Source organism: Abramis brama (genome assembly GCF_963993115.1).
Source record: "Abramis brama genome assembly, chromosome: 14".
NCBI classification, from domain to species: domain Eukaryota; kingdom Metazoa; phylum Chordata; class Actinopteri; order Cypriniformes; family Leuciscidae; genus Abramis; species Abramis brama.
In genome coordinates, this window is record NC_139976.1 from 9,533,590 (window position 1) to 9,553,360 (window position 19,771).

The following is a 19,771-nucleotide window of genomic DNA, read 5'->3' on the forward strand; positions in this document are numbered from 1 at the left end:
ACTTTTCAAAAAGCATTTGCTTAATTAAATTTTGTGTTTGACGATTTTCAAGTAATGACTGTAGCCTACTTTAAATGGCTGCAAGCTCTTTGTCTTCAGTTGGCCTCCAAAATTTCTTATAAATCCATAATGAATTTTAGAAGGCGTTCTGAAGTGATAGTTTAGTTCTCAGACACAAAGGGAGAGGTATGAGGCTGCCTCAGGGGGGCGAGAGAGTCTCCTGCCTAAGACACTTCTGACTTTTACATTGAGTTTACGATGATACACCTTCTGTCTTGATACCGGCCGGTCGGCCCACTGAATATAGGCTATTGGTAACACGGTCAAATAACACGGTCAAATAACTAATATTAACTAACACAGATCAGTAATTCGTGTACATTAAATTTACAATATTTATTAAAATTTAAGGTTTAAGGCATTTGTCACTGGATGTAGGCCTATCACAAATTATATGAGCTTTATAATGTATAGCCTACAATAATATTTGCTAATAATTAAAATTAAAGGTTATTATAAATCGTCACCAATACTATTTTTAAACTAGGCCTATACGAACAACAGTTTATCTGTCTTGAATGTTTCAGCTGACCATAATGTTCGCATCAACTTAATAGGCTTTATAATTCTGCATAGGCCTAGAACAAGAAATTTAAGAATTTCGTGAACTAATCTGTGGCCGTATTTTTCCCACTGTTTTTTTTTCTTTCTTTTTTTTCGCAAGATCTTTTTGAAAACGGACATAATAAACAAAATAAATAAAATTAAATATAAATACATAATTGCATAAATATTCTTATTGTTTTGCCTCAGGCATTGGAACGTTGGTAAACTACATTACTCTAAGCTTACATAACACATAAAGCTATTATATTACCATATAAAATGTCACACATTAACTCCTCTGCTATCTCCAACGCGTGTTAACAGTCTACAAGCATACAAACAACCAAACAAATAAAAAAAATTGACTTATTGGTATGTCTAATTGTAAAATGTCCCGAGCTATGCATATAGCTTTCAGGTTTTCGTATAAAATCACCTCATTTGAATTTATTTAAAACACCATTCGATTCGAATATGAAATAACCCCCCCCAATAGCTTTTGTTTTTCTAAAGGGTTTACACTGTAAATACATATCCCAAATACAGTTGGCAGCGAGATGTATTGTCAGTGAAGTGAAAAGACTGATAACACGAACTATATGAGAGGCCCTACTGGCCAGCAGCCTGCATAAATTAATGAATGTTTTATACATCAAGTAGCCTACCTACGTCAATCTGGAAAATCTACAAAACACAGATGTGTCTTTGGTCTTGTAAAAAGAATCGAGGAAAAACTGGTTATTTGGCCTTCATCCTCTACTGGCCGTCGTCGGAGGAAGGCTTTGGGTCATAGGCAGGCTGTTGGTCTGGCGTGAACCTTTTTAGAAAGATTGAGTAATTGCAAATCACAATGTTCCATTAACCATAATAGGGCCTTGCCACAAAAATGCGTAAATTGACTGTCTTGATTTATTATAAATTTAGTCTTTTCCTCTAAGAATATACTGCTACTAGCCTAACTCCGTCATCGTATTCATAAAAATTCCCTTCTGCTCAAGTCAGTTTGAATTAACTTCAGAAACTCGTCACTATTCGCTGCGGGGCTCCGTCTATTGTTATAGGCCTACAGAAAGAAAGAAAAAACGAGGAAAATTAAATATTCTTTCTGTGTTCTTGAATTCTTGTTTTTGTTAAGTCAGTGCACGAGGTAAACCGGTTATGCTGTCTATCTATATCCTTCACAAGAATGCCAGTTTATCGATAATCTAGCGGTTAATCTCAAAATTACAAAACATAAATACAAGCAATGTAAAAATGTTAATGTAAAAAAATATGATCAAACTCACACTCCAACATACGCAAAGTCAACATGCCTGCACAAATTGAAAAAAAACCCCAACATAATATAGGTAATAATAGCCTAGGTATAAAAAGTATAGCCATACAATTACAAAAAAATATAATATGGGTAAAATAAATAAAACAAACATGTGGTAAAATAAATACCTTACATGTAAATATGTAGAAAAATAGAAAATAGTAGATAAGGTAACGTAAAATAAAATAAAATAGGGTTGTAGTTTGCTTTAGATTTTGGGCAATATGTTTTATGAATTATCTGGGGCCTATATGGCACTGCTGAATTGGATTTGCTTTTGTGCATGTTGATAAAAACACACACACACTCACAATGTGTTAAATTGTGGCGATACAAAACACACACAAAAAGCTTTTTAGTTTTAGGCAGTTGTGTCACACACCAAATGTACATTTCACCACCATACAAATATCATTCTTTGAAGTCCTTATAGGCTTCTAATAATTCAACTAACACAATCTTAACCAACTCTTTATTTATAACGTTATAAAAATCAGACAACAGATCTTAAAGACTAGATTTGCTTAAAGAACACGTAAAAAAAATCGTGTCTGTGTATAGGGATTTTTAGTAGACACGCAACAAAATATGACTCATGATTTTTAAATTGATAGATAGGTCGAAAAAAAATACGGTAGGCTACAGGACCAGGACATTTTTATTTACTTTTATTTTTCACACGAATAAACAATACACAACTGATTACAGTATTTTGTATCTGAAAACATGCTGTGCAAATAAATATAAAATAAATAAGTAGGCATTGTAAATACAATTAAAAAAATGCAAATCATGCGCGATATAAAACAGAAAGCAGAACTTAGGCTAATAAATGACCATAAGTCTTTTTCGGTTCCTGAATCAGAATCGCAATTGTATATACGTGGATTTAAAATAGGTAGGCTATAGTGCAAGGAATGTATTCGTTATTTCGGAACAATTCGGTTTGATCATTCATATACAATTTAACATGTTTAAATATGCCTATAGACTTTATAGGCTACTAAAGATGACTGGGGAAAAAAATCGTTTGTCTTGCTGTAAATTGCATATTTTTTTTTAAAAAAAGAGAAGTGTAGCCTATATTAGGCTACCAGTGATCCAAACAATTGTCCTCTAAGAAATCTGTGGATACCCAATGAATTATTCATATATGTCCTTTTGAAAACAGCCTGTAATATTATTTAGACTAGGCCTATATATATAGGCTAAATAAATAAATCGCTGTATCCCACCTTAATGGCAATGTGACCTCCGAGACATCCCATGCATATAAAACATCCTTGATGTGAAAACGACGAATTTGTTTAACCACACAAAATCTCTTTCCTTCTTTTTTCCAATTATTGTTGATTGTCGCCATTATCTTTACCATTACACTATCGTACGACTAAACTCCGAAATGCAAGTAGGCTATAAGAAAACAAGCAAGCGCGACATTCGAAACTCGCGCCAAATTATCCAATGTCTTGTTGGTCATAATGACGCGCAATGCTGCAACGCGTGCTGATCTCGTAGTGCTGTTTGGAAACATTTACAAATAGTCGACATCCATGACAACATGAGAGCGTTACGCGGAGAAGAACGTTCATGCTCGCGGTGCCATTCATTGCCTTTTTAAAGACTACGTGTAACAGCTCTCGGACAAGACTGTGAAATAAGCTATCTAGCCCTCTCTCTGCTCCAGACGATAGGCTACAGTCCGCTCTGCAATCTTCCTCACTGTTGTATTCCACAACAACGATCTAGACGTATCAAAAAAACGCAAGACATTTGGCATCTTCCGTTGTAGGTGCACCGTCGTCCATTTCCACAACAGGGTTTGAAGCACCGGAGGCGCGCCATTCTTCTTAACGCAAAATCACAGGCGTCTTTAGGTAGCAGGGTTGGAGAGGAGTCGTGCAAGGGGATCTCCCCTCCCCAACCCAGCCGCCGAGGTGGATAGGGGGAGGGGAAACCCGCTGGATCTACGGGAGGGAGCCCTTGGCCAGCCGCGCAAAAAGGAATTCCCACCAAACGTAGCCCATATTTAAGGGGGATCCGTAGACTCGATAGACGCAAACAACTGGCACGTTAAATGTGCGTTCCGGTCGTGCCAGATTTTTATTTAGACCTCGTAAAACACAATGTTGGAGAAGTTGTTTTGAAATACAGGGAATGGTATGGGGCGCTTATAGATAACATAACGTAATTTGGAAATAAATGGATAGTTATGATCAGAATAACGTGGCCAACTAAATGAGATCAGCAATCAACCAACATAGCCCCATGGCAGAAAGTCCCAATGAACCATATAGCAGAATTTAAATTCAGCACGAAGCCTATTTTTGTTTAAAAGAAAACTGAGTGTGTTGGAGCTGAACGTGTCCACCTTAAAACATGAGCTCTTTCAAACGCAGAGAGCTCATGATGGTGGTTAATGCCCTGGTTAGATGTTCTGCTTGGCTACTTTTTGGAAAGCTAAGACTATTGATTTGCAAAAACAAAAGGGGAAAATGCCTCAGAATAAATTAAGTGATGGTGAAGTCATCAACAGATCAGTGCAGTCTATCGTGATATGCCTATATGGTTCGTGTGTGAAATTTTCCTTAAATCGTTTTTTTTACTATGTTTTAAGTGCACTTGTCTGTTAAACATTATATAATGTAAAGTATACGTTGTATAATGTAAAGGCCTGGAGAATTACAGTGTTACCAAAAAAGTCGAGGGGTGGCTATTTGGAAAGTATTGTGAGTTGGGGTTTCGCATTTCAAATGAATTACTCTCGGCTTTCCAACAGTCGCAGTTCACACCTATGTAAACGCACCCCGGAGGGCAACAGATTTATTTGCAAGAGAACTATTTTACCCCTCCTTTTTACCCTCGACTCGGTGATGGATGGACGATCTCTCTTTGTCTAAATGCAAATAGACTTTAACCCTGAATTAATGGATAACTCCGTAGAGGGGTGATTACTCGACTTTCGGGTTGATCTGCCTTTCTCATAGTCCGTCTGTCACCAGCTACATGACAATTGATCATTTGACGCACATTTGGTGCACCCCCTAAATGTGCGAATTACTACCACTCTAGTCTAGACAATCGAGTTCAACTGACAATATTCCTTACACTGGTTTATTAATCAGCTGGACCATTCTGTCTATCTATCTATCTATCTATCTATCTATCTATCTATCTATCTATCTATCTATGATAGCACATTTTGATACTGTGATACAGTTCTTTCTTTTTCCAAAGTCATGCTAAGTTCATTTATAGATTTATTTTGTTGCTGTTTTTAAGAGAGTTCTGCATTAAAGTGCATTAAGTAGCCAATAATGTTTGGAATTTTGGAAGCAATCTCCAACGTTAACTCTGATAAACATAACATGGCTGTCATTTACCCCTGAGCTAGCTGCAGACCCCCTGTTGTTGTCTGTAAGGAGCCCCATTTAAAAGCAATAAAGAACACAGCAGCGCGTGCAGAGAGGGGAATGGAGAGGCATTTTGGATTTGATTTGAAGTTTTAGGATCAGACAGTAGATCTGTTTTTGAATGCAGTGGGTTTGCTCTAAAAATGCATAAACCTTAATTGTAAATGATTGTTAGACTTTTATTGGTACAATTTACCAAGTAGATCAATTCATGTTGTTAATTTACTAATCCCCTTTCCTCTGTTTGTGTTTTGTATCTTGTAATGTTTTTGATTGCAATGTTTCATACATGCTGAAACTTGTTGCACCAGGGTTGAGCATTTATTGATAGTATTGTAACAAATAGAAAGGTGAAATGAAAATGTAATCTGAAGATGTGTGTGCATCAATACATGTGTGTGTTCAGTTTTGTCCTGGTCTTCAGCACGACTTGCACATTACCAGGGGTACTAAAATTTTATTTCCAGCTAACATGGTCAGGATACAGAGTGTGTGTGTGTGATTGAGTGTGTGTGTGCGCTCGAGAATATGTGTATAACAGCACTATTGCCTTTTGCCAAGGGGGGCGTTTGCTCATGTAGCTTGTAAAACTCAATGTCTGGGCACCCTTTAAGCCTTCCCTATGAAATATCACTTGTGTTCTTGCTGTCCGGTGATAAAAGAGCCAACAGGATTTGGAACTGATCTATACAGAAGAGGCCACCTGTTGCAGAGGATACAACATGAGCCAGTATCAGTACATAATATTATGCGTCACATGAGACCTAATTTTGTTAATAAGCCATATTCTTTAATGCATATGAAACTAATTTTGGTGTTAAAGGGATAGTTCACCCAAAAATTAAAATGTTGTCACTCTCAGGTTGTTCCAAACCTGTATGAGTTTCTTCTGTTGAACACAAAAAATATATATTTTGAAGCATGTTGGTAACCAGACAGTTGACAGTAGCCATTGACTTCCATAGTAGGAAAAAAATACAATGGAAGTCAGTGGCTATCATTCTTCAATATATCGTCTTTTGCGTTCAGCAGAAGAAAGAAACTCGTACAGGTTTGGAACAACATGAGAGTGAATAAATGATGACAGAATTAAAATTTTTGCATGAACTATTCCTTAAAAATGGTACATATAAGCAAATATGCACACTTAAAGGGGCAGTTCACCAAAAATAATAATAATAATAGAGTATAATTAGGCTATTGGTTCACCCTCATGTCGTTCCAAACCTGTATGACCTTTTTTGAAACAACACATCATTGAGTAAATTATGACAGAATTTTCGTTCTTTTAAACGTTCGCCTTTTTCCACCTTTGTTGCCATTGGCTTGGCTTGCTTAGCTGGGGACATTAAATTTAACATTTAATTTAATATTCAACAATAATATTGATCTTCCTGCATTGACACTATTATACAAGAACTGAACTGAGCTGGACGATATATACGAGCGGCTATATATGTAAATGAACTAAATTAATAACTTTTTTAAAACAAAAATGAAACACCACTGAAATGACTTAAGCTGGACTGTGATGCTATTTTCTTCCGGAAACAAACTTTTTTGCATTATTTTCGTGTTATCTCTTTAAAGCTGCTTTGAAACAATCTGTATTGTAAAAAGCGCTATATAAATAAATGTGACTTGACTTGACTTAAGATCTTTTGAGAAGTGTTTGCAAGATAATTGAATAATTAATATAATTAGAGGCATGAGTGTGATGTAAAAATCAACTAACAGATCAGGAGGTCTCGGCCCACAAACTCATTTCATCCTCCCCTTCACCATTTTGCTTATTTTTTTCCTCACTTTCTGCTTCTCACATTTTCTTCCTTAAATCTGTTCCATTGTGTGGCTGATGGAGTCCGTTGTTCATTCGTCTCATAAAATCAAATCAGCAGTAGTCTTGGGACCTTGGTGTGTATCAGAGGGTGAACACAGGGTCGCCTCGTTCTCTCTGCACATCTTTAAAAAGAAAGCGATGCCCAAGGCCTAGAGATAGAGACTGATAAAAGGCAGCAGAATGCGAGAGAGGAACGAGGGACAGTGGGGAGAGGGAGGAAAAGAGATGGTTCATTGTTGGGTGGGCAGTTCCATCACTTGATGACTGTGGCACTCTCCTCAACCCTGCAGCTGGGTTCTGATGCCCTCACAAACTGTCTTTCTTCTTCCCAACAACAACCATGGCTTCGGGGGTCACAGAAGATGCTTGCCCTGCCATGTGATGGCGCTACAGATGTGGTGAGGGAACTTTTTTAACATCCAGGGCAAAAAACAAATGCGTCAGATACAAAGGGAGCATCACAATACTGTCCTTGTATCTTTCTCCCAGCTGCTGTATTTAACAGCTGCAATAAAGAGCTTATTTGAAAAACCTGAAAAAAGAAGAAATTGAATGCCTCAGACTTTTTAAGAGATGTCTCTGTTTGTAGTTCTCTCTGTACTACATCTAATGCCTCATCCATATGTATACAAGTGTTTAAATCAGACCTCTTGCTCTGATCTGAAGATAAAATAATGAGCACTGCTCAATCCTGTTCACATCTCAAGCCGTTTGGAACTGTGATTTGGTGGTGTGAATTTAGCACTGAATATTTATCTTTATTTTCTTATTCATAAACATAATAAGGATCATGGAATTAACACACCTGATGCAGTTCCTCATTTTCTAAACTTATGTTGTTTACTGGAGTCATTCAGTGTAATGTTTTGTACAGTAGTTTGTTTTTAAAATAAAAAAGTTTGTACATTATGCCCATATTTTCTCTTGGAGCACTTTTCTGTCCCCTATAGGCCACATGCACACTCCATAACTATTTATTTCTTTGCATTCTAAAAATGTACTCTAGAAAACTCACTGTATTGACAACCACATTAAGCTATAGAAAGTCCGCATAGTGAATCGTTCCGTGCATCCGTCGCGTAATGTACCAAATTGATTCAGGCAACAATAGCAGTGACGTCACTCTATTTTTGGACACTGACAGCTTGGGTTACGGTGCAAGGAAAGCACAAAACACATATTACTCGTCTTTACCCATTCTCAAATTTTGATTCTGTTTCTCTCCACTAGTTCCCCACCCTATGGGGAGGTCCGCATGTCTTTAAACTGCGCGCGAGAGCGACAGATTATTTCTATCGTTAATATTACTATGATCGTAAACATCTCCACCACACGTATTTTATGCCTGTGAGAAGTCGAAATGTCGCTATTGTTATCACTAAATTAGTAGGCCCGTGTCAATCATCTACATCCTGTTTCGGAAGTGACTCCTGAATTCCGTTCACAAACGGGATGATAATTAAAGTGATTCACTTCAATGTAACCTATTTAAACGCGACTCTCATTTCTGAGTTGCTTTCAATGGTTAATTACATGGAAGTTCCTGCTCCTTTGTCCATTTAAGCATAGAATGCCTTTAGCCTACTATCAAAAAATCTAAAATGTTTTGGAAATCATGGATCTTTTAGAAAGTTTTCCATTTATTGGATTGTCAGCAGCTTCATGGAGGAATTTAGAGTCTTATTTTTCTAACATATTACAGCTGTTATCACAGTGGACTAAGCACAGACAGGTTTACTGTGATTTCTCCAGTGGGGATAGAAATACGCCCTTAACATGTGATTGGTCTGTCCACAGGCAAAATTGCAGGCCCAAGGAAGAAAATTATGTCTGTAGATAGTACTTATAAACAGAAGTTTTTTGTTTTTTTTGACCATATCTACTTTAAATTTAATTTGCCATAAGTCCATGTCCTGTTTTTTAAAATATTTTGTCATCTCATGATATTTGCCTATGTTTTATTTAATCCACCATTCTGATTAATCTGTTAATCTCATCATCTCAGTGCTGGTCTGGAGGGGCTGAATGATGATTGAAAGGCCAATGAGGATTTGTTCTCCTGTGAAAATATCTATATTAAATGACATTTTTAAAATAGATTTATACATTTTGTTTCAAATATGTAATATACAAGGGCAGGGCAAGAAAAATCTTTGTACAGAGGGACTGATTAGATTACATTCCAATTGAAATAAATGGAACATGCATTAAAGCATTCCCGAATCAGTCACATATTTGCATCTTCTGACACTTATATTCTGCAGGACTCTCTCTGTGCACAAATAAGGAGCATGGATCTTAAGTTTAGTTTCACTGTAATTTTAATTAACGTATTCATACAAGAGAAAGGTTAGGAGTTTGTAGTAGCAGGATACCATCATTCATGCTTTCATGAATATGGAGAGGTTTAGCTCCATCACTTTAATCTTCTGTTAGCTGCCCCGAAGCTTGCTTAGTGCAGACAATAGTGTTAATTATTCCATGCTTCTCTCCTTCAAACACTTACCATTCACATATGTTTATGCAACAAACAAGGAAGTGCCCAAAACACACAGTCATTAAGAATATTCACCACACAAGCAGATGATGTTTATAATTTCTGCCATTGCAGTCACGCCAATGACATTGTCTTTAACGGAACAGCAGGGTAATTTGGGGTTAAGATTGTGTCCAGGAAAAAGTATCTGACTTTTCTTGTCCTCCCTTGATTGATCCCTTTTGAAATTGCATTATTAAACACAAGCGTCCATATAAGCCACTGTATACGCAGTAAATGCAGATGTGCCGTGGTGTCTGTTTTGTCAGGATGCTGTTTAACTGTTTAAATACACTTTGACTGCTAATTATAAGTGTGCAGATGTACAGTATATGCATGCTAGCAGATCTGTCTCTGATTTGTTTGTCATTTGGGGTAGGCCTGCTCATGGAATGTCCACCTCTGATAAATATAATATGACAACTGTAATGAATAAAACTATTGCATTCAGCACATTTCTGCACTTACACGAACTTTCATGAGCAAGTTGTAACATCTTTGGGTATTTATAAACATTGGCAATCGGTGAGGGAATTTTTCAGGGAGGTTAATATGTAAATCAATATTGATTAAACCAATAAAAGCGTCAGGTTTGATTTTTTTTATGCAGTTGCAGCTCATATATGTACACTGAGTTTTTTAAAATAAATATTATTGCAGTACGTTTTACTAGAAAGTACTGTTTTAGTCTTTCAATTTTTTTACATTTAATTAAATGCTACTTGCTGTTTCTTTGTAATTATTTGTGAAGTTTACTAGTAGTTTTTTTTGTAAATTTTTTTTTACAATTGTTTCAGTGTAGATGATATATCTTGATTATAGTCTGACAGAGTATAATCTCCCAAATTACAAATTTATTTTAATCTCTAGTTTGCCTTTTTCTGCTTCAAAAATGATATTCTCAAAAGTGTTTGTTTCTTTGTGTAAAACTTTTTTTTGCTTTGAGTGCACCTTTAAACTGCACGCCTGTTTAGCAGTACAGCGTTCACCTTTTGCAAGTTGGTTCTTTTAACTTGTAAGTGCATGACAAGTTGCACTATATCAATATATTTGTGTAACGCTAAAAGTCTTGCGTCTCACTCGATCAGTGCTCACGGGACTGAAAGCGTTAATTTTCAGACGTCATCATTCCCGGGGCGGTGACCTTAAAGGTAGGGGTGGGGGCAGATTTTTGCTCCGGGGATGAGTGGGAAATACGCCTCGCTTTCAACAAATAGCCTGTTTTGGATGTAAAAACATAACTTGTTTGTAAGAGTCGGGCATTGCTTTTCTTTCAGGACAACAAATGTATTTTGTAATGGATTGCCTGTGTTTCCTCAAGGTAAATCTGTAGTTATTTAAGTAAACAACATATTGAAGCGAACGTGTGTTTGTGGTGTTTCTTGTAACCTCCTCTACATAACATCTGTTCTCGGACACATTGGATTTGTCGAATGCATTGTATCAGCCTTTACAAAACGCGTATGTACATTGAAAAACAACAGTTAAAATCGGTTTGAAGTATCAATATTCTGTACAGTTGTTACGATGTCTTATAGCTAATTTCGCACGCGTGGTCACGATCGACTCGCGAATCGTCTGCGATGTATTTTAATTTCCTGAAGTTACCACATGAAACTGGCTACTTTAGTCCGATTAAGGTAGGCTTGGTTCTTTTTGCACATCATGTGGAAAGCCCAATATGGTGGAGAAGATCTGATTTAAGTATCCAAGGTCTATAAGTCGCAGAGGAAAGGGGCCGCTTTCCTCCTAATCTTTTCCAAGGTCCCGTTCGGTGCAAACATGCAAAAAAGTAGAACAGTTCAAGGTGTGTTAAGGAGTTGGGGTATGCTCAAGAGACACGTGCCCTCTCCCCTAATTAAATGAGGCAAAAATGCAATGGTCTGGATATGACAGCAGATTAAATTTCGTTCGCCTCTCCATCAATTTTCTGTTTAATGTCACTGAGCTCCATTGTGGGAGAAGAGGACGCGTCATCCAGCCATAAATTTGTGATTATAGAGGCTCGAGGAGGCAGTTGACTCTATTCGGACGGATTTGCTCCGTACCTTCAGATAGATCTTCAACAACCAGAAACCATTCAAGTGTCTTGACTCTTTTATATACCATTTAGGCTTTAAATAGTTTTTTACCGGACTAGACTATGACTAAGTAGTCATGATAAATTAAAAAGCCTCTATTTTTTTTCAAAGGCTGTTAAGATTAGTTAGAAAGCTCTGCGCGAGGAAGGGACACTTCAGACGGCTTTTTCTTGATGAAAGATTTGAATCCAGATCACGGGCGCATTCCCCATTTCGCATAAATCAATAGTCAATTCTTATTTAAAAAATATTTTCTGTCTGGATGGACTTCCATTTTTATAGGTAGGTGTTTTCTACTCATCTGTTTGTGATTTATTTCAGCCATAAGGACTTTTGCAGAAGTATTGAGAAGATCGTGCTATACATGTTTAGGCTACTCGTAAATGTTTGTGTCCTTTATGCAGAAGGTACATGGGTTTTCAGAATAAATATGCTAATGATTTACTACAAGGCTGTTCTTGACATTAAAATACACTTTCATCTCGGACATACACCATTCGATCAAGAACTATTTGGCGGTCAGTAAAAAGAAACTTGTATCAATTTTTTGAGAAGTCAAGCCTTTTTCTAAAACTGGCTTTGGATTCAGTATTTTAATGCCTAAACAATATATTTACTTGTAGCCTATAATTGATATGGGGATTTTAGAAAGATACTAATGTGTTATATCTCGTAAGATTTTTATCACTATTAGGGTAGCCCACAAAAGACACGCCGTTCTGTGTAATATGGGAGAGGGCCTTTTGACCGGATATTTGATTGTTCTGACTTTTTCATTGTTTGTGCTGGACTCTCAAATAGTTTACGTCACACACAAAAATTAAAATTTTAATACATATAAATTATATTAAATTAAATATAATTTATTTTAACTTTTATACTTATTGTTTCCGTTCACATGCTAAATGTTTAACTACATCTCTACTATAGTCGTTTAAGTAATTCATTCATTCGAATTCAGTCATTTGCATTATTGCTTTGCTCACCAAGGTTACTTGGTCATAGGGTCAAAACATTATTGCTGTTAAACGAAACATGTATTGATGGTAGCTTATATGATTTCATATTATTTCAGTCTGTTTGGATTGAGCCATTCGTGAAATGTAATACTAGCTATACATTTGTTTATACAACCAAATTAAACTCGGAATGACTCATTTTTGTTCCCATAAAAATCAACATGTATCAAGGGCCTTCAGGAGGGACAATTACGTCGACTGATAACGTGTAAAACATTGAATACATACCTGTGAGAGGAACTATGAAGATCTGACAACCACCAGGCTGTGATAAAAGCATATACTAGGCTACATGGGCTATACTCAGATCAAAACAGCACAGTGTCCCGTGTCAAAACCGAGTGGGCCACTGACAATCCAAAAGCATGTGCTGAGCCATTCCCTCAAGGATTTATTTGAATCTTTACATACAGACTCATTATCGCTAATGCAAACAGTGTAGACTATTATACTGCGTTGTGTGACTACATCTCTCATAAGATTTTTATATAAGGTAGCCTATTTAATTATGGTTGCACTACTTTGTTTTAGATTTATGGCAGTAATGAGCAATATAACAGCTCGCAGTCATTCCCTTATGTGGATAGGCTACTTTTGTAACTCGTATTTTGAACAACTGTACTACAATACGAAGATTACTCGAAATAGGTATTGCTAATATTATTCACTAATTTCCTAGCAATTAGACCACTCATCCGATTAATATTCTTTAGTCACGTTAAATTTGGGAGATAAGCTTTAAGGAGACATTTTATGAATTATCACAGAATTTAAACTGAGGTATTTATAAGACAGTCTCATTAATGAAGCACTATGGGTGGTAAGTCGTCAGTTTCTTGTTCATTATAAATGGATCAGTCAATAATTGGTGCATATCAACGGCAAGTAGCCTATTTACTTACCCTTCATCTACGTTGTTTTGTGCTTCTGTTCTAAAGTCCTAGGGAGATTTGTAAGGTAATAACAAAAAGTTTCTTGAGTTTTTTTTACGGGTGTGTGTAAGTGTTTTTTTTTTTTTTTTTGTATTTTGTTAGATTCATTTACCTCTCTATAGTTTGACTTCTCGCTTTTACAATAAAACAGGTCGTAATGAGGTAGGTTTGTGCCATTTATGGGGGTGAAGCAGTACTTCCCTTAATTGGACACAGATGCTCTTTTTCTATCGATAACGCTATACCCTGGAATTTATAAAGGGCAGCTAGTCGGTATTCACCCTTATTGGCAGTTGTTTTTTATCATTCAAAAATTATCCCTGGGCCTGTACTGTCTTAAACCCAAAATATTCTTAGGTTGTTAGGGTTAGGGTTGAGTTTCCAACCTCTAGCTACATTTGATTTAGCTTGTCTCTTCATCGTTTCAGGTAGAGTCTTGACTTCGGTGTCAGGTCTGTCTAATATTACTCCCTCATATGCGATTGCTAAAATCAACTGTGCATGTTTCTGCATCGCTGATTTCATTAGACCTTACTGTTCTTGTAAAGTTCTTGTCATCGACACAAATAACGCTTCGATCAATGACAACGGACCAAATTACGCACACATTTAAACTGAATATTCCTACGCCTAAAAATGGTTATTTATAATGTCCACGTTTTAAATACAAGTCCTGATACACACCAGTATACTGCATACAATGGGCCTTCTAAACCGTTTGTCCAAGCCGTGTGTGCACGTCCCTGATGCCTGACACTTACCAGAGGCCAAGTCATTTCACAAGAATTTTGCAATTCTGATGGTTGCAAATGTTCAAAAGTAGCTCCAAATATATTTCGCTTGGATATCAAATGCAGTAGCCTAACTTAAATCATCAAAATGAGAGGAGAGGTCACCAAATAGCTACCAATCAACCTAATTTAGAGCTTGTATAGGTTTAAGACGCCTGCATGCACTCTCAAATATTCAATCAAGTTCTGTTAAGGAATAAAATAATTTGATGTTCCTGTATAATTTAACACCAACGTAAAATTGTACACTTCACGTTAGTTAAATGATACAATATTAATACCTATAGGTTAACATATAAAATTTTAAAATCGTGTTTCTCGTGCAATTTTACGAGCAGATCTCCGGCCAGTGAGCGAAATGAATGTCTTGACTGAACATGCTCCATCCTCGTCACCAGTTATGGAGTGCATTGTCACAATGATTCATCCGACGGACTCGCATAAAATCCCCTAACCTACATGGACGTGTATGCGCATGTAAGCATCGTTTATACATTCGAATCAGAATGGGCTCTAGTATTCAGGCATCCTCTGTCTTATTCTTTTGCCAAAGGCAGACCATGGGGATCTCGCACTATCTAAAACTGGTGTGCAACTTAGGCCTGACAATAACTGCGTCTCTGCGCACCCTTGGCCTATACGCTGGTGACAAACGCCCCGTTCCGGTAGTTTGAATGTAGCTGGAAGATGGAGGGAAAGTGTCAATCAGAGACGCTTCATTGATCACGGACAATGCCGTTCGCAGGACTGGTCTGTTTCGAGAGCAATCAGTCACTCCGCATTAATTATCCCCGCGTCCCACAGTAGGGCAGCTCGCGCTGGCACATGGACAGTGTGTGTCTGTTTGTGTGTGCGTGAGTGAGTGAGTGAAAGAAAAAAAAAAGTAAGAATGTGTGTACGCGCGTGGGGAGAGGAGATTGTGTGGAGTGTGTGTGTGACAGAAAGAAACAGACACTGAGGTTGTGTTCAGGTATAAATGTAGGCTATATGTATTTAGACGAGCCTCCATGCGAGAAAGAGAGTGCATTTGGTTGTGTGTAAACGTGTGTTTGCATGGGCTGCCTGCTTGTGTGTGTGTGTGTGTGTGTGTTATCCGCACTCCACTAAAAATGCACCCCACCCCCACCTTTCAAGTTGCGAAAAGGAGCCAATAAAAACCCAACAATAAAAGGGTCTTTCTTGTCACTAAATAAATTAAGTGCCGATATCTGCTTAAAGCGCTGCACCTTTTTGTGTATTGCAGAACGGAATTCTTTATTGCCCCAATGTTATTGGTTTTTTCCAGCATTTTTTTTTTTTGATAGAAGGGTCGGCGGTAGGGCATAGCACACACTCTGTAACACGTACTGTAGAGTTGGTTAACACAATGACTGTGCACTTTGTCATATTAAGAGCTTTGCTTATGGATCGTTACTTGATTTCATACTTCTGAGGCCAAAATTTCTGTTGAATCTCATTCACCGTGGCATTTTTCTTTCAGGACTGACCTTATTTCTCTCTCTTTATCTCTGTCTTTTTCCTTTCCTTTACAACAAGCCCCACTCCTACAGGATCATAAACAATTTATACATTAATGGAATGATTTATTGAACTGTTGATTATTAATTGATTCCACCACATCATGGAATGTTTTATCGTTTCATTAAAAAAGTCCCAGTAATTATATTTTTTTAGTAAGTCTATTGTCTCTCTCTTTCTCTCTTTTGTTTAGATGGCCTCAATGATCAGCCCTTTTTTTTTTTTATCTAAAATTTTAACTAATTTTAACTATAAATATATAAAATACCAAGCATATGTGGTTTGTAATATAGCACATTATAACTGTTCTCTATATATTGGTAATCATTATATATGCCTATGCTTTTTTCCCCAAATATATTGAGCAAATATTAAAAACGTAATATTCTATATCCAATAAAACTAATGGTGGTCGACGCCTCCCCCTATTTATTTATTACAAATGGATACAAGATTGTAACAAAAAACGTATAGTAGCCTACACTTTCATGAAATTACAGTTCTTCTAATGGCTTATCTGAAGTTGCCCTTATAGTTTATGTGATGTTGCTACGCAGAAGGTTTTGCTGGATGAAGTTTAATGGTTTGAATTTAAAGAGGTAATGAAGAAAGGAATAATTGCAGAGTATAAAAAAAACATAGAAGAACAAAGCCAAAACAGTGCAGATATTTATTGATTATTTTTTGTTTATTGAAAGGAAAAAAGGCGTTTGACAGGCAAAATATATTTATATATGAATAATAATGCATTGTGGGTTAATACAAACAACAATAATAATGTAATCATTTCTGTTAATAATAATTTTCCAGTTCACTCACCCAGGTTTTGCAGAATTGCATTTGTACCGAGAGAAAAAAAGAACGGCATACAATAGTTCGTTTTAGCGTTTAATTGTTAGTTTATATTTTACGGTATACTTAGCCTACTGTTATGAAATATCCACTCAAAGTTATAAGTCGCAGTCAATGTGAAGTTTTTTGTTTAAATTTCATCGTAAAAAATCCTCAGTTAGCTACGCACGCTCGTTTTGGTCGCTTTTGCCTTCATTTCAGCCTTCTCGTGTTTTAAGTCTTTTAGATTCCATGTATTAGAATTGTCATGTTGCTGTTGAATTAAGCGATATTAATCCGAGAATCTATACTTTAAATTTAATACAACATGTAATTTCCCCCTTTTTAACGCATTCCCTTTGATTAAGTCACTCTTGACTCTCCTTTAGCTTTGGGGCCAACGAGGTTCGCCTAGGGGAGGCCTTGAAACCGCCCCTCCTTATCTCCTTTCATCATCCAGCTCTGGGACGCCTTGAAACCGCAAGGCCAGTAATTGCTTTTTTCAGGCAGCCCAGTGCGGACTGGACAGCAGCCAATCAGAGCCTTGTTTACATTCTATGATTGACAGCGCTCTGGCAACACGCCAACCAATCAAACAATTTTAAGGACGAGGCCCAGGATTTTAACTCTTTGTTTGCCATCGCACCGTAGTTTGGGCTTTAAGTGATTTCCCATCTTGATGTGATCTGGGTTAAATTTGTTTCTTAACTCCTTAAACCTAGCGTGCAGTGACATGCTTTACATTGAATGATAGCCTACTGTACTTTCACAAATTGGTTAAAAAAAGAAAGAGAGTTTATTTACGTTTGGCTGATGTTAAATTTCTCATTTTATCATTGTTCAGTTAGTTTGTATTATAGGCTAGGCTACTCAATGAGACACACCGGATATAATTTAAAATAATCAATAGGCTATATAATGGCAACTAATAATTTGTAATGTTTGCAAGGCTTACTGTTCCGCTTGTTAAAAACTCAAATGTTGTGAATTGCGTTTCTTGTGTAGTTTGAAGTCATTTAAATAATGGCACTGTAGGCTGCATAAGCAACCATGTGGTCGTGCCTCACACCGAACTAGTCGCGAGACAGGAAAGCTCAAATAAAGCGCCCGCCGTTTTGTTTAGTTGATCCAGCTGACACGCCATTGGCTCAGAGCGCCATCCAATCGGAGCCACTGTTTATCCTGGGGCGCGCTGCACGAGCTTATTGACATGTAGGTATTAGACCAATGGGCGCGACTGCTCCCACAGTCACCTCCCCCTCTTCTCCTTGAGTGGCACTAGCAGATTCAGGAAAGAGCCTCTGACTGCTTGTACGGGGCTCGATTCAGCAGAAGCTCTTACTACTACGGTGCATCTCCGAACTTCTGCACTGCACACGCACTGCATTCAGCAGACTCTAGGATGTAACCATTTCCAAATGTTTTTATTCTGCTTCTGCTCTCTTTTGCGTATTTTTTGTATTATGTTTTTTTAAATCCATTTATTGTTTTGCAAGGAATAACTTACCAGTAAGTAATTCGTTTATATTGTATTTATATGCGTGCAATAATAAACATTTGCCTTCAAGAGCTGCTCTTACTTTTTGTTTTTTTAAAGAACATCTGGCGTTATACAAAATTACCGAGTTTGTGTTGCAGGGGGGTGAAAGAAAAATATCCCTTTATTTTCATCCGACTCTGTTGCTTTGTTTGAGCAATGATGATGGTGATAATAATAATCATTATCATTATAATAATAGAAGATTAGTGCAAGACTGAATTTCTGTTTGAATAAAGAAGGAATTTTATTTAGAGGGAAGACATTAATGTCTTATCGACTAATAATGCAAAAAATACAAGTGTGAATAATTATACACAATCTTAACAAAAGACTAAATTCGACTTCCATTTGTAGACTGCTATGCAATGGACGTGATGGCAGAAGAACATACGCGCTTTTACCTTTGTAGGCTACACTTGAATAATGGACAGTTGTTTATTAAATGCAAACTGACCATTGGCCTGTTAACTAAATTTTAATTTTCACGTGCTTTTATTCTATAGACGTTTTATATTGAAATACCATGATTCATAAAATTGTTTGGATTTTATTCGAGTTTAAAATGGCATTTCCTAACACTCAAAACCTTCTTTAGGAAACCTGTTCTTTCATGTGCTCCTCCTCACCTCCCATCCGTCCTCCGAGCCAAGTCTAATAGATCTCAGATCCCAATGAACGTTAAAAGTTCGGCTTTACTTAATAGTGGGAGGTTTCTGCGTTCAAATACTTCATGGTTTAAAATTGCTGCCCAATTTCTTTTCATGATGTTGCAGAAATGATACATGTTTGCTAAAAATGTCCTTTGTCAGCGCAAAAATGGTGCACTACATTTAATTCTGTGCCTCATTCTTTAGGTTATTTAGTGAATGCTCATTATTTAAGGAAAATTCTCTTAAATTGATGCCTAATGTTGTGCACATCAATTCACTCACTCAACTTCTCTCTTTTCATTTTTTTGTGTTTTTAATGAAAGTAGTATTGCTACAGCAGTATGGCACTGCAACCATCCTCACACTCAAAACTGGGAACTTCCAACGTTTTAAGGCCTCATTCAGCAAAACGCTGAAACATCCAACAGACGTTCAACGTTCTGAGCGTCAAATATCTGAAGATGCGAGCTAAGTGAGATAAGGAGAGCACCATTCGCGCGAGCTTTTGTAATTCTGTTGAGCAGACTTTCTAATTATTGCCTTTCAATGTTCAATATCTGGCAAAAGTACTTTATGCAAGCATGTTATGAGGATGTTTTGAAACAAATCTCGCGCATTAGTAACACACCCCATGACAATCCTCTCAATGCACCATTTTGCCATGACAAGACTCCATCTGCAACAGCGCAAAATGTT

The 19,771-nt window shown here is 37.0% G+C and overlaps 1 protein-coding gene across 4 annotated transcripts in view; it reads left to right on the forward strand.

Moving 5' to 3' along the window:
• The first annotated feature begins 11,710 nt into the window (after positions 1–11,710).
• bahcc1b (BAH domain and coiled-coil containing 1b) overlaps positions 11,711–19,771 on the forward strand; it is a 98,988-nt gene continuing 90,927 nt past the window's right edge. For 3 of the 4 annotated variants that reach the window (XM_084134484.1, XM_084134486.1, XM_084134487.1), the window contains exon 1: positions 18,183–18,394. The gene's annotated coding sequence lies outside the window, so the exon portion shown is untranslated. Of the gene's footprint in view, positions 12,077–18,182; positions 18,395–19,771 lie in introns of those variants that run through there. The other variant, XM_084134485.1, reaches the window with a different exon arrangement.